This window comes from Betta splendens, chromosome 13, assembly GCF_900634795.4.
Source record: "Betta splendens chromosome 13, fBetSpl5.4, whole genome shotgun sequence".
Taxonomy (NCBI): Eukaryota; Metazoa; Chordata; class Actinopteri; order Anabantiformes; family Osphronemidae; genus Betta; species Betta splendens.
The window spans coordinates 10,025,626-10,038,259 of record NC_040893.2 but is presented as its reverse complement, the minus strand read 5'-3'; the positions used below and the strand labels follow the sequence as shown (position 1 = coordinate 10,038,259).

The following is a 12,634-nucleotide window of genomic DNA, read 5'->3' as shown; positions in this document are numbered from 1 at the left end:
ATTTCCCCTCCTCCTCACACCAGGTGACGACCCCCACCTAGGAAAGACTATAGTAAATAATAATCCCCCTGGTCACACACAATCATTCAAACCAAATCCCAAATCATATCCACTTGTGCGCCGCCCTGCGCCGCTCGCGCCTGGCCGCGCCGCGGGGCTCGTGGCGGGGATGCTGGGACAAGGGAGGCGTCTCAATTTAGTTCCCGTCGAGTTTGCGCGTGAAAACCCAGCACCGGTGCCGAGAGATGTAACCTACAGCGATCCGTCGTCCGCCGATGATCCGCCGAGATGGGACCGTGCGAGTGGAAAAAACGAGCTTGAGTCGGCGCGCCGCCGCGTTGCGCACTCATTTGGTCTCCATGAGCTCCGTTCCCCCAAGACTCCGCTAATCGGTCATTGTGGAAGCAAACAGCGAACCTCCGAGGGTCCGGATCGCCGGGATTCGTCGTGTAGTTGAAGAGCGGCGCAAAAGCAGTCGGTGGAGAAAGTGAGGAAGCGACTCTGGCTCCGTGGAAGCGGGCACGGGTGGCTTTGGGCTACTCAGCCGGTCTCCCCCGTAGATGCGCTTTTCTCCCCCATTCAGCCTCCTTCCCCAACATCACATTTCACACATCCCCGGCTCTTGGCGCCGCATCTGCGCTCGGCTGTAGTCAAATTAATCCTCTCGTGTTTTTTTTTTTTTCTTTTTCCGGTGGGCGATTATCCGTGTCAAGGTCCCCGGTCTTCCACAGGTAAGAAAGGTAATAATACAGGTGAGGAGAGACAGCAGCCCGCGGATTCAGCCGCGCCCCCCCCCCCCTCTTCAGCCACAGAAGTGACTTTGTCTTGACCTCTCTCCTCCCCGCGTGCGGGGACGCCGGACGCCGGGCACCGGTGCGCGCTGCCCGCCGGAGGATCCAGGCGCCGGACCGCAGCGGTCGTCAGGCGAACAAAAGAGCGATGAACCTCGTGCTGAAACGCGGGCTGGGATCGCTCGTGTCCGTCTCCATCCTCCGTTTAAAAGGCCATGTGATCCGCCGCGATGATCCGCTCCGTCCCCCCCTCCTCCTCCTCCTCCTCCCGCAGTTACACTTTCACACTGCGCGGCGGTCTGTCCCGGGAGGCGATCCGCCTACCAGCTCCTCTCGCTCCCGTCTCCGCTCGCTCCGCGTCCGCGTGCCGTTCCGCCAATTGACGAGCCGCTGCTCCCGGATGACACGCCGGTAATAACGGACGGACGCGCCGTGACGGCGGCGCGTGATGCCATCGCCGGGGAGAAGTAGCCGATGGAGTTTCGCGTCTGACGGCGGAGGCAACAGACGACGGCGAGGGGGGGGGGGGGTCTCAAAGTGCTGAAATTAACGGACGCTTCTGCAGGTGCTGGAATGCAACGGAGGACGTCCCTCCTATGGCTGAGCTGAACAAGCAGCAGGACGTGAAATAACACCCATATCCATAAACGGTGTTTTGCCTTTTTTCCATGTGACCATGTGAAGAGACTCACGTGCAGACAAAGCCGCCGATGTCCAACCTCCAGGTCGTGGAACCAGTGGGGCGCATTGTGAGCACGCAGCTTCCACAGACACGCCCTCCTCCAACTTTGAGCCCCCGGCAGATGCTCTGGTGCTGTCGAACAGGCATTAGTGGCAATAATATATGAATAAGGAATTCTCCACAGATTGTTGCACGCAGCTGCAGCTTCATACAGATTGTGTTTATGTTAATTTTCTGTACATACCACACATATATAATGGGCTGCTTACTGTCCTCAAGAGATACTGTACCAGCGGCCAAAGGCACATTGTTGTTGTGTGTTAGCAAGCGCAGCTGATAAGTCTGTGCTTTTATAATGCATGGCTGGTTGCCAGTGGCTCTCCATATTACTGTTTAAAGCAATACAGTAGATTTGATGAAATATGCTTCATTTCTTTCGCGCCTATAGGCTGCAAACCTCTCTTGTGCGTCTTCAATAAGAATGTGCAAAGTCATATTTGTGCAGTGACGGTTGGTGAGTGGGGCTGAAGTAACAGTTAACTGCATGGCACGTGTGTGACACCAGGAGTCGGAGTAATGAACACAATAACGCGGGTGAAACAGTCAGCACATGAAGCGGATTAGCGAGCTCGCTTAACAGATTCTGCAGGATTTTATGGATCATAAAATGTGAGTGTTCTACAATTATCTGATTAGCACGAGATGGGAAGCAGTAGATTATGTGGCACACATGTGGCTGGAAAGGCTCAGTCCAGGCCTGTGGGACAGTAGGTGTAGTTGTATCGTATGAAGGGAAGGGTAATAACAATAATAAAACAATCATGTTTATGTTCCATGACTCTAATCCAACAGCCAAAGGTGACGCCAGTAAGAAGAGAAATAAATATAAGCAGCAAGTGAAAAGCAAATGCAGGTGTGGAGGCTATGGACGTTTATTTTTAGGAAACAATGGAGTAGAGCCTCCGCTGTGGCATTTCACGCTGTAATGTGATGAGATTTTAATAAGCCCGCAGCAGCCTTTTTTAAAACTATTGGTCAGAACAAGAAAATGGGTCAGCGTCTTGTTTCCGAGTGCTCCCATCCACGGCAGCGGGGTTTTAATTAGACCGGGTGTCCCCAGGGTGAAGCAACATTCGCTCCTTTTGGGATCCTCCAATGAAGAATAATTACTGACCAAAAGTATCCCGTCAACTTTGGTTATCGGAGGTTCTGTCTCCCGTGACACAGGCAACTTTTTCAGTATGGAGAGTGAGCAGTGGCCTCCATTAACAAACAGAGCGTTACAGCAGAAGTGTGGTTGGATCAGCCTTGTGGTGGTGGTGCTGCATCCAGTCAGGCTGACATGGAACCATGAAGGCTAAGGTGAGACGAGGACACTTTTAGAGGCAAAACTTGAAACCCTAAAACAGTCGTCCTTAAATAGACAGAAAGGCCTACACGCTGGCAGACGACCAGAGCGCTGTGACTAATCAGGCCTGAAGGAAGACGTTAAAAACACAGCGGAGCGGGAGGGGAGGGGAGGCGGCGGTCGCGCCGTTCTCCAGGAAAGGTGACGAGGCGCTTCCTTTCAGGAGGATCCAAGCTTTTCACCGCGAGCTCTTCCCTCGCATCAGAATAATAACCTGGATGCATTTTTCACCGGGTCCGTGCTGCCCTGCAAAAAAAGACGCGTTCAAACATAAACTATGTGAAAAGACAACGACGGGGGCACGGGGAGAAGGGGATGGAGTAGGAAAGAAGGAGAAGCGGGGAGATGAAGTGAGGAAGAGGAGGAGGAGGAGGATCCTCCAGCACCTTGGACGCCGCTGCCGCGGGATTTCAGCAGCACAAGGCCGGAACAAGCTTTATCCCCAGAGAGAAAAGCCAAAAGCTCTTCTCAACATGCTCTGATCTCTAGCTCTCGCTCTTACATACACACTTATCTCTTATCCATGTATGTCTCTCTCTCACTCTCGCTCCTACGCACACACACACACACACCATCGCTAACAGCTGTCTCTCCCCTGGCTGCCACCCTCCTCCACCCTCCACACTTTGTTTCTTATCATTTCTCCGCGTGACTGCTCTCTTTGTGGACTGACATCCCAAAATAGTTGACAGTAGCTCAAGTGTGTGTGTCCTATGGCCGGGCGAGCTGTCGGCAAGTGTGGAGAGGAGGCGAGAGTGTGTGTGTGTGTGTGTGTGTGTGTGTGGGGGGGGGGGGCTGTGGGAACGTGTGCTTGGTCGTCACAGGAGATGCAAAGTGAAGGGTGAGTCAGGTGTAGAAAAGACAATTAAAACCATCTAAATTAGGTAATATTTAACAAAACTTTAGGTTTTTAAAGGTCAAAAGGCCAAAACCACAGCTGATTGGTGATTGACCCAATACTGTACATCAGTCCTTATTAATTAGCACCTGTGTGCATATGTGCTAAAGGTAGCTTTTTAACATCACTGTGTAAACTCCCAACATTTTCCTTGCCCATGTCTGTTTAACACCGAGCAGTCACTCAATAACCCGATCGATAAATCAGCTGATCACGAGATCAAGGCGCGGAGCTGACGGATGTTCAATCTCCTGATCAAGTAATTAATAGGCATTGATTGGTTGAAGCTGTGTGTGTAGGTATTTGATTAAGAAACTCAGACGCCTGCTGCGCACAGAGGATTATTGGGTAATTTTGAAACAGTAGCCTGTTTATTGACTTTGCTGGTGAAGTACACACTCATCTTTATTATCTTATATGGGGATGCATTAGGCCTGTTGGTGCTCCAACAAGCTCTAGTGCAGAATGGAGACAGTAACAGAGGTTACACAGAAAGGCAAATAACCAGAAAACCAGATGTCTTCAGTAAGTTCATTAAGGTCACCTGCTGATACATAAATTCAAGGTTTACAGTATTTGTTTGAAAAGTTCATTCAGTGCATCCTTAGTATGAAACAGCCCTAAAGTCTAGTCGTACCGCCTTGGAACCAGATGATGGTAAACTGCTGAATTTTCAGGAGCTCGTCTGGGGCCGTCTTTGGTCTTCAGACTGTGAAAGCGGCTCGGTTTGATGCCGCCTCACAGAGCAGCTCGCTCCACCACTGTGGGACCACTGAGCTGAGGAGATTGGCTGCTCAAGGCTTCCGGCCGTGCGATGCACAGAGGAGGCCTCGTTCCTTGATAAGGCACAGATGGAGCGCAGACCCGGGTGAAGGGGCTCCGATAAGAAGGCCCAGTTGGGCCGATATCAACAATGTAGCGACGTGTGTCTGCCTTCAGTGTGAAACTGCAGAAATGATGCGTTGGGATTTGAAGGCTGCTGACATATGGTTGACTTAGAAAACCTTCTGCCTCAGACTGGTAGACCAACATTTAAAATGAGAAGCTTATTGTTTATCAGAGCTTAATGTAGTTCTGAGTTCCAGTACTTACACTACTTGCACTTACTGCTTCTGCTCTGTAAAATGGTGCAGTTGGTCATATTTAGTTTTTTTTACAGTACCAAGTGAAGCTTTTGCATTTTCTCTAGTGTAACATTAAACCAAGCTTTTGTTATGCCTGTTTATTTCCATGAGAGAATGAGAGACCTGTAGAGCAACAAGGTTAAGGATAATGGAGCTGACACATCCACCCCAGCTTGGCTACTGTACCTATTAGTAGGAGGACAAAGAGAGAGAGGGCCGAGTCAGAGGAAGCAACGTGGACCAGCAGAGGAAAGAGAGGAACGGACGGGGTTCCTCACAGCAGGGAGACGGCCGTCGCCGATCCACTATGTCTGAATCAGCGCTGGCTTTTAATTTGAGAAGAAGAAGAAAGTCGTGCTGCTGGTAAAGGGAAGGCAGAATCAATGTCAGTGAAAAGAGCAGGAAGGAGATGAGGGGATGACACTGAGACTCGGTCCACATCGGCCTCCCAGGGGTCAGACTGGGACCCAGTGATGAGGGCAGAGAGAGGAAAAGTCAATAAAAGAGAAAAGCCAAGGCAGAGCGTCAGAATGAGGCCGAGGAGGAGGCGAAACCGGTTTAGATGTTTTATTGTCTCTGGCTAAACTATTGGACATGTGTCTTTCCTAACACATCAAACTAATCAAACAATATGTCATATAATACTTGTGAAAAGATTAGAACAGGTCACAATTTCCTTAAAAATATGTTAATTGAAAATTGACATTTACCCTTAACTTCCACTTAAAGTTCAGTTGTGAAAACTGCCAGGGAATATATTTTTATCATATTACCCAGATAGAACAATCCTCAGGGCGTGTGTGTGTGTGTGTGTGTGTGCATGTGCGTGTGTGTGTGTGTGTGTGTGTGTGTGTGTGTGTGTGTGTAAACATATTTAAGATTTAAACTGTGTGTGTGTGTGTGTGTGTGTGTGTGTGTGTGTGTGTGTGTAAGTAACAGATGTGCGCTGGTACCGTGAAAGGCTGTGTACGTCGGGTAGAACCCCTGAAGCCGTCAGCCAGATAACAAGGCGCATAAGGCTGCTGCGTGCACTGTGTTTGTGTGTCAGACAGGAGAATATTCAGAGTCAACCTGAGCAAACACTAGGCCTCAAGTTTGGCTTCATTTAACACTGACAGCGTGATCAGGTAGTTTAGGGAACAGTGAAACACCTCCACGGAGGAAACGCCGCGCCGGTGTCGACGCCAGGCGCCTCGCTGAAAACCCTTGTAGCGGATGTAGCGAAAAATATCACTGTCTGAATAAAATAATTGAAGGTCAGCTGTAATTGGCAATTAATCCTTCAGTCTGTTATGTGCTTAGGACTTCCCAGTCCCTGCAAAGCTATTTAACGTAATAAAGATGAGTGTGAGGTGATGCAAATGAGAAATACAGCTAATAATTAGGATCAAAAACGCTTCATATTCATAAATCTCCAGCGTTCTCAACACGGTAATTACTGCGACTCAGTACATAGTTTGTGTTCTACTGTATATCTATGCACTGCACTGTCATATTAGATTTACATATAGATGCAATCACATACAGGTTATTATAGTTGCTCACGGACCCGGCTTATTGCATGTATTTTCTACAGCTACGCGTACTTTATGAAATGTCCACGTGCTCGTGCTCGTGCGTCTCTCCATGCGTGCGCCTGCGGATGCCCAGATTCAATCAGTCTCGTTAATTAGCAGCAGATGTGTTGCTTCCCAAATTAGAAAGTGATGATTCAGTGAAAGCGCTGCTACGCTTTCACCGCCGTCCTCCTCTAATCCATTAGGAGGACAAAAAAAGGCAGGAGAAAGCCTTTCATTCACTGAAACATGCCCGGACTGGATGATGCAGCGCAGTATACACCCCCCTCCACACACACACACACACACACACACACACACACACACACACACACACACACACACACACACACACACCTCACTACATTGTTTGGTTTGTAAAGGATACAGAGATGTGTCTACGTGATATTAGTACTGCCTGATGGCAGTGGTGGCCGGAACGGGGCTGTAGGAAATCTATTACAGAAACCAGGCCTCTTATCTATGGGCCAGGAAAAGCTAATAACAGTAAGTTATTAATAACAGTCAGATATTGTTTCTCTGATGAAAAACATCGTTTCTGCAATAGAAGAACATTGGTGCTGGTACAGTACTGTATGTTGATAGGCTTCCAAAGGAAACTGAAGAAAGTGGTCGTAGTACAGTTCATCCACCAGTGATTCTTTAACAGCTATGTGTGTGATGTGTGTCATGCATCATACCTGGTGAATTGCATGAACTAAATACAGTGAAACCAAACTGTAGCTCCGACTGAGCTACATCGCCTTCAAAATAAAAGCAGATCCATTTGACTTTACCCAGGTAAGGTGACGCTGCAGGATGATTCGTCCCCTAAAATGAATTCTGACATGTTTCCAACACTTCGCCACTGTATATTTCCAGTGATCTTGGTGATTCACTGAGTCGGAGATGCTGTTAAACAGTTTCCAGGACTCTCAAATGGCGGTGGCGCGGCTCCAAAGTGCTCATTAAAGCATTTTATAGTTATGATCAGTGGAGCATGTGGAGCTCAGCACTGTGTCTGTGTGATTGAATGCAACGCGGAGGCTTGGCATCGCACCGCACAGAAAAGTCATGGCACAAGACGGGCCGAGGGCCCGCTGGATTCCAGATGAGGGCAGCGGCCGCAGATCTGCCCAGCAGCTGATCCTGCTGCGGGGGCCCAGCTGTTTCTGGGCCCGTCAGAGCGGTGGGTGAACGGGTCGGGTAAACGGCGAGCTGTCACTCACACAGGGATCAGTGCGCTGCAGAGTCTTAGATATTGGAGTTGGAGCCCTGGCACGTCCCCCCCCCGTTCCCAGTGTGCTGCACGTGGACGTTCCCCCGTTTCCCCGCGACCCTGACATAGATGAGCGGAAAACCTATGAATTATTAACAGCTGTTTAAATAGTCATCGCCACGGCCAATTTACAGTAAAAACAGACCGGTCTGCAGCCGCGCTAACTGCCCGGCGCGGCTGCACTTAGGCTCAGCAACGCTCCGAGACAAACGCTGATGTCAGCGCCTATGACCACGCCGAAACGCTGAGGCGGCGCAAATATGCGTGCCGTCGGGTTTCAGACTCGTCCATGGAACTGGGTGGAAATGTTCACCCAACCCCCCCATCAGGGCGTTGCATGCTGGTCCAGTCCCAGTCGCCACCTCCAGACAGGCCTTCCTGTTGCTCCCGACCCTCCTACCAGAACAGGTGCTGGCGGCTCCGGACCGCCGCTGCCCCACGGAGCCCTCGCCCTCCCAAGCGCCCCCCGCTGTGCCCCGCTCTGTTCCGTGCTGTGCTACTCTGTCTCATGCCAAGCAGGGCTAACTGCGCCGTTACGCTTCGCCGGTGCAGAACGCCGGCCGCATCTGCCCCGCCTGCACGCACGCAGGCACATACGCACGCAGGCACGCGCTCGAGGAGGATGAATGAGTACGAGGGTGAAGACGGCGAGGGAGGCAGAGAAGAGAAAAACACTCGAGATGTTGAACTAGAAGCTTATACTTTATATAATGAAATAAGGAGTGTTTGTGTAAAAACAGATGGAATACGTAGTCGGATAATGGTTCACTGCTCAGACTGTTCAGTCCAATCTGTTGTGGTCTTTTAGATGAAACCATATCTGTGTTTTGTTGAGATGACTTTTAAAACGTTGTGTATTTGGCCGGTGGCCAGAGGTTTCGCCGTCTGACCATCTGCTGGTGCTCGCGTTAAAACACACACAGACAGACACTTTTTATTGGAATATAATCTGGTTCCTTTAACGCTCCCGAACACCTCAATCGCTCCACTCCTCATAACAAAGCAGATTATTTCTATGATGTTTCGTGGAGATAGAAAGAAAACAGTGAATGGGTGCAAAAAGTTGCAGCACAGAAAAATGTATTGGTTTTGAAGGGATATTGATAGAAACACATGTTGATGCGGACACAGGAGCATAAAAAGCTGGGCACATAAAACCTACAGCGTGGGCCGTCTTGTATTATTAATGTCCCTGCTGGAGCGGGGTGAGCTGCAGGCCGGTGGCCACCACGCAGGGGTCCGCTGACTCCTGCCCCCGGCTCTGTTTTTATGGGCTTTCCAAATAGCTCCCTGAACTTTCCTGACAGGGTATTTATGGAAACCCATGCAGGTTCCTAGCAGACATCGATCAGGCGGCAGAGAAACAGCGTGATGGAGAGATCAGGACAGGGATGAGGAGAAAAAGAGGACGATAAATAGGTGATAAAAGTACAAAGGAATTAGATAGAAATGAATGATTTAGTTTAATGTGAAATCAAACTGACTGATGACAAAACTTGTGTGAGTCAAGGAAGTGATTTACCTCCTGTATTGACGTTTTTTACTGCTTTATGTTTTTTTTGAAAGCTTGAGTTACTGTTCAATTTTACATATTAGTAATAAATAGTGATGCAATATGTTAAAGTCATCCACTAGAAGGAAATCAGCTCCATCCACACTTTCTTCACTCTCATGGTTCCAGTCCCACCCGTCCTTCTGTCCGTTCTCGTCTCGTTCTTGCTGACTCAGATCAAGCTGGATCTGGATACTGGTTGTGTGGCACACAGATATTAGACGTATGGCTAATATTAAGAGTAATACTCTGATTTTTGACCACAGACTACTTACTGTAGGGGTGGGAAAAAAGATATCAACACATGGTGTGAGTCTATGGCAAAGCGAATGTCTTCGCACTAATGGAGCACTTCCTCCACCTCAGTGAAGCATCATCAGCAATGAATGAAACACACTTGGGTCTGCACTGACACTAATATCACATCAACTTAAGTGAAAGTCTGTGTGTGTCCAGGCAACATTCATTTCTGTATTCCCCCCCCCCCCCCCCCCCCCCCCCCCCCCCTTCTACCCGACACACTTCTCCCCACTTTCTTTTCTGAACAGAGGTGGAACCTTGAAAACAGCCATGGCCCAAAACACAGAAGCATTCACAGAAAGGCTGAAAGTAACTGTGGGAATTCAAATCTGCATTTACCTAAACTGCTTATTAAACACAGGCCTCCTTTTGCAAAGGAGGAAAGGTTTGCTGCAGAGAATCCTCAGAGCCTCTCTATCAAGAAATTGTAGCATTTAATAGATCCTTGTAAATAGTGAATAGCAGTTCCCCAGTTATAAGCAGAGCTCCAAGGACAGAGAACAACTACACACAAAGTGAAGTCGGCTGAGAAACGCGCACAGTCACGAGTGCACGCCAGAATTCTCAGGTCTCCTTTGCATTCATGGACATTCACCTCCACACTGCCCAAAGAATTCCACTCAACATGAGCACAAACATGTGCAATACATTTTTAAATAATTGATGGTTTCTTCATGAGATGATGATGAGCAACAATAGTGTGAGTCTGTGTATCTGAGCAACTTGTGCAAATAGTGTGGCAGCTCAAAAGGTCGTCCAAACTTTAAAATAAGAGGAGTGAACGATAACAAACGAACAGGCAATATGCTAAATTGGAGGAAAAACCCTGTAGCTGCACCAAAGCACCTGCTGGCACACAAAGCTGTTATTTCAGTTGGTATAAGTAGAACAGTTTAATTTCATCCAAGCTCCAGACTCCAGAAGCTACGTGTGCTATTCGCAGGGTTTTGAAAAGCCCGTGTTTCACAGTAACATACTGTAAAAGCCACAGCACAATGAACCTGCACATCAGTCTTACAGTATACGAGGCATGCGTCCTTCCTTCCGGCCTTCACAGGCAGCTTTAGAATAACGCTCGAGGACGAGCCTCCTGTCTTTATGCCACTAGGTTGATTTGTTCAGACTCAATAATGGGGAACAAACAGCCATTATGTAACTAACCTAATAATAGAGGATGCCGTTCCCTCAGACACATCTCTAAAGGCTCTTCTGCCTCTAGCCGCACACCTTTACATTTTATACCTGACTTGGCTTTTAGCTCTCCTCCTTCCCGATGACCTGTCAGGTTGAATGAGGCCAGTCACGGGTCAGATTCATAATTCCCCAGCTAATTATAAAGGTTAGAAAAGCCATTTGTCAGCACGCGGCCTCTTTCCAGGCCTTGTTAGTGGCTCGCTGTGCTTATTCTGCTCAGCCCTAATGTGACAGAGTGAAATATTCAAGGTACGCTGGCCCGCGCCGGCGCTTATGCTTATGCATCTGCTCTTGAATTGCTAATAAGCCCCGAAGTAACTTTGAATGATGGTAATGTGTGCTCGTGTTAATCTGCGCCAGAAAGCTGCATTTGTCTCTTCTGCATTAGCGGCAACAACGGGGCCGCGCCGCCAATCACCTTCTACTAGATTAAGCCGTCGCTGGGGTGAAACGCGTCGAGTGGAGCCTGAGACGCGGCGGTAACTGATGACGGGCATCCGGCTGACGGCCCCGTTAGCAGATGACGCTCGGACCACACAGCATCCGAATCTGACGCCACACGCTCATTAAATAAACACACCAGCAAACGTAAATATGCAGTAGCGTCCAATTTGCTGTGAAATTACCATAATCCACGTATAACAATGTCCTAACGTGAATTCATCCTTTTTTTACCACCGTCTTTGTCTCTATATTGTAAACCCTGAGCAGAGAGCGGTGGCTGTAGCCGTCCTATTAATCCTGTTCTGATCTGCTCAGTAGCGTGGCACCGGGGCGAGGCTTTCTGCATCTGCAGCGCCCACTGAAATCTCAGCGAACGAGACGGGGGACATTCGGGGACGCGTCGACGTCTTATCCCGGACCAACGCGGCGAGGAGCGGATCAGAGCAACGAGCGTCCCCTCGGAGGCCGCGACCCGTCCATCTGCACTCTCACTGCTCTGATTGCGTCTGAAGAGATATGTGATTAGGGCTGCTGACAATGTTTAGGCTAAATAAAATATTAGCCAATAAAGCTGAATGAAACCCACTGAGGGTTTAGAATTGGATTAACTGCTATTGTGAGGGAGAAAATGGAAATCATTATCCGGTTTCACTTCATTTTATTTGTTTTTCATTATTACAGGCCGTTCTTTGTAAACTTTGATTAAAAAACCTAATTTGCTTTTCTTTACATCAGCTCTTTGCAGCTGTAGCCTGCAAGTGAATTTTAGACCTGTTGCTCAGAAGATTTCTCCGGCTCTGTCACACCTGATCATCACGTCCTTTGTAAGTCTGCCTCGTTCACTATATTGGGCTGCTGTCATCAGTGCCCAGTGACATCACTAAGCACTGAAGCTTTGAATGTGGTGCGTTTATTTAGTCTGACGTTTTATGAATCAATCATAGTCTCCCTACTGTAGCATTTCAGCTTCCAGGTTACTTTCATCTATTTGTTTAACTCTTTGATGTGGGAAAAACAACTAAACAAGACAAAAAATGCATTAGAAAAGAATCACGAACACTAAAAATTGACACTTTAATACTCACATGCTTTTATTTTGAAATAAATAAGAATATGCTGAGATTGGTGCAAGACAGAAAAAGACGTGCGCAGTCAATTTCCCTTTTTAATATTTTAGTGTCTATCATTCTTACACCACGTGGAAAGTGGCATTACTTCTTGTCATCCCCCGCATGAATATTGCATATCTCTGATATTGGCGCATATACTGTATATTGAACATATGGTCTCACATCCACAAAATCCATTGCATAATGGTTGCTAAGCCAAACGCTGTCTGACCCCTCTGATCCCTGCCTTCTAAGCAAAGCGGTGGTAGTTCAGTGCTTAACCCCCCTCCACAGCTG

The 12,634-nt window shown here is 48.3% G+C and overlaps 1 protein-coding gene and 1 long non-coding RNA gene across 15 annotated transcripts in view; one reads left to right on the top strand and one right to left on the bottom strand.

The window, feature by feature from the left end:
* Positions 1-1,509, bottom strand: part of zgc:172282 (leucine-rich repeat and fibronectin type III domain-containing protein 1-like protein) — a 107,288-nt gene extending 105,779 nt beyond the window's left edge. For 8 of the 12 annotated variants that reach the window (XM_055513761.1, XM_055513762.1, XM_055513767.1 and 5 more), the window contains exons 1-2: positions 257-1,509; positions 1-37 (exon numbers count right to left, since the gene is read on the bottom strand). The exon at positions 1-37 is cut by the window's left edge and continues 49 nt beyond it. The gene's annotated coding sequence lies outside the window, so the exon portion shown is untranslated. Of the gene's footprint in view, positions 38-113 lie in introns of all 12 variants that reach the window. The other 4 variants (XM_055513760.1, XM_055513768.1, XM_055513769.1 and 1 more) reach the window with 3 other exon arrangements.
* LOC114868382 (uncharacterized) overlaps positions 1-12,268 on the top strand; it is a 129,734-nt gene extending 117,466 nt beyond the window's left edge. The window contains exon 3 of one of the 3 annotated variants that reach the window (XR_008696388.1): positions 11,544-12,268. This is a non-coding gene — a long non-coding RNA (uncharacterized LOC114868382). Of the gene's footprint in view, positions 1-1,475; positions 3,608-11,543 lie in introns of those variants that run through there. The other 2 variants (XR_008696390.1, XR_003788022.3) reach the window with 2 other exon arrangements.
* Positions 12,269-12,634: the final 366 nt, after the last annotated feature.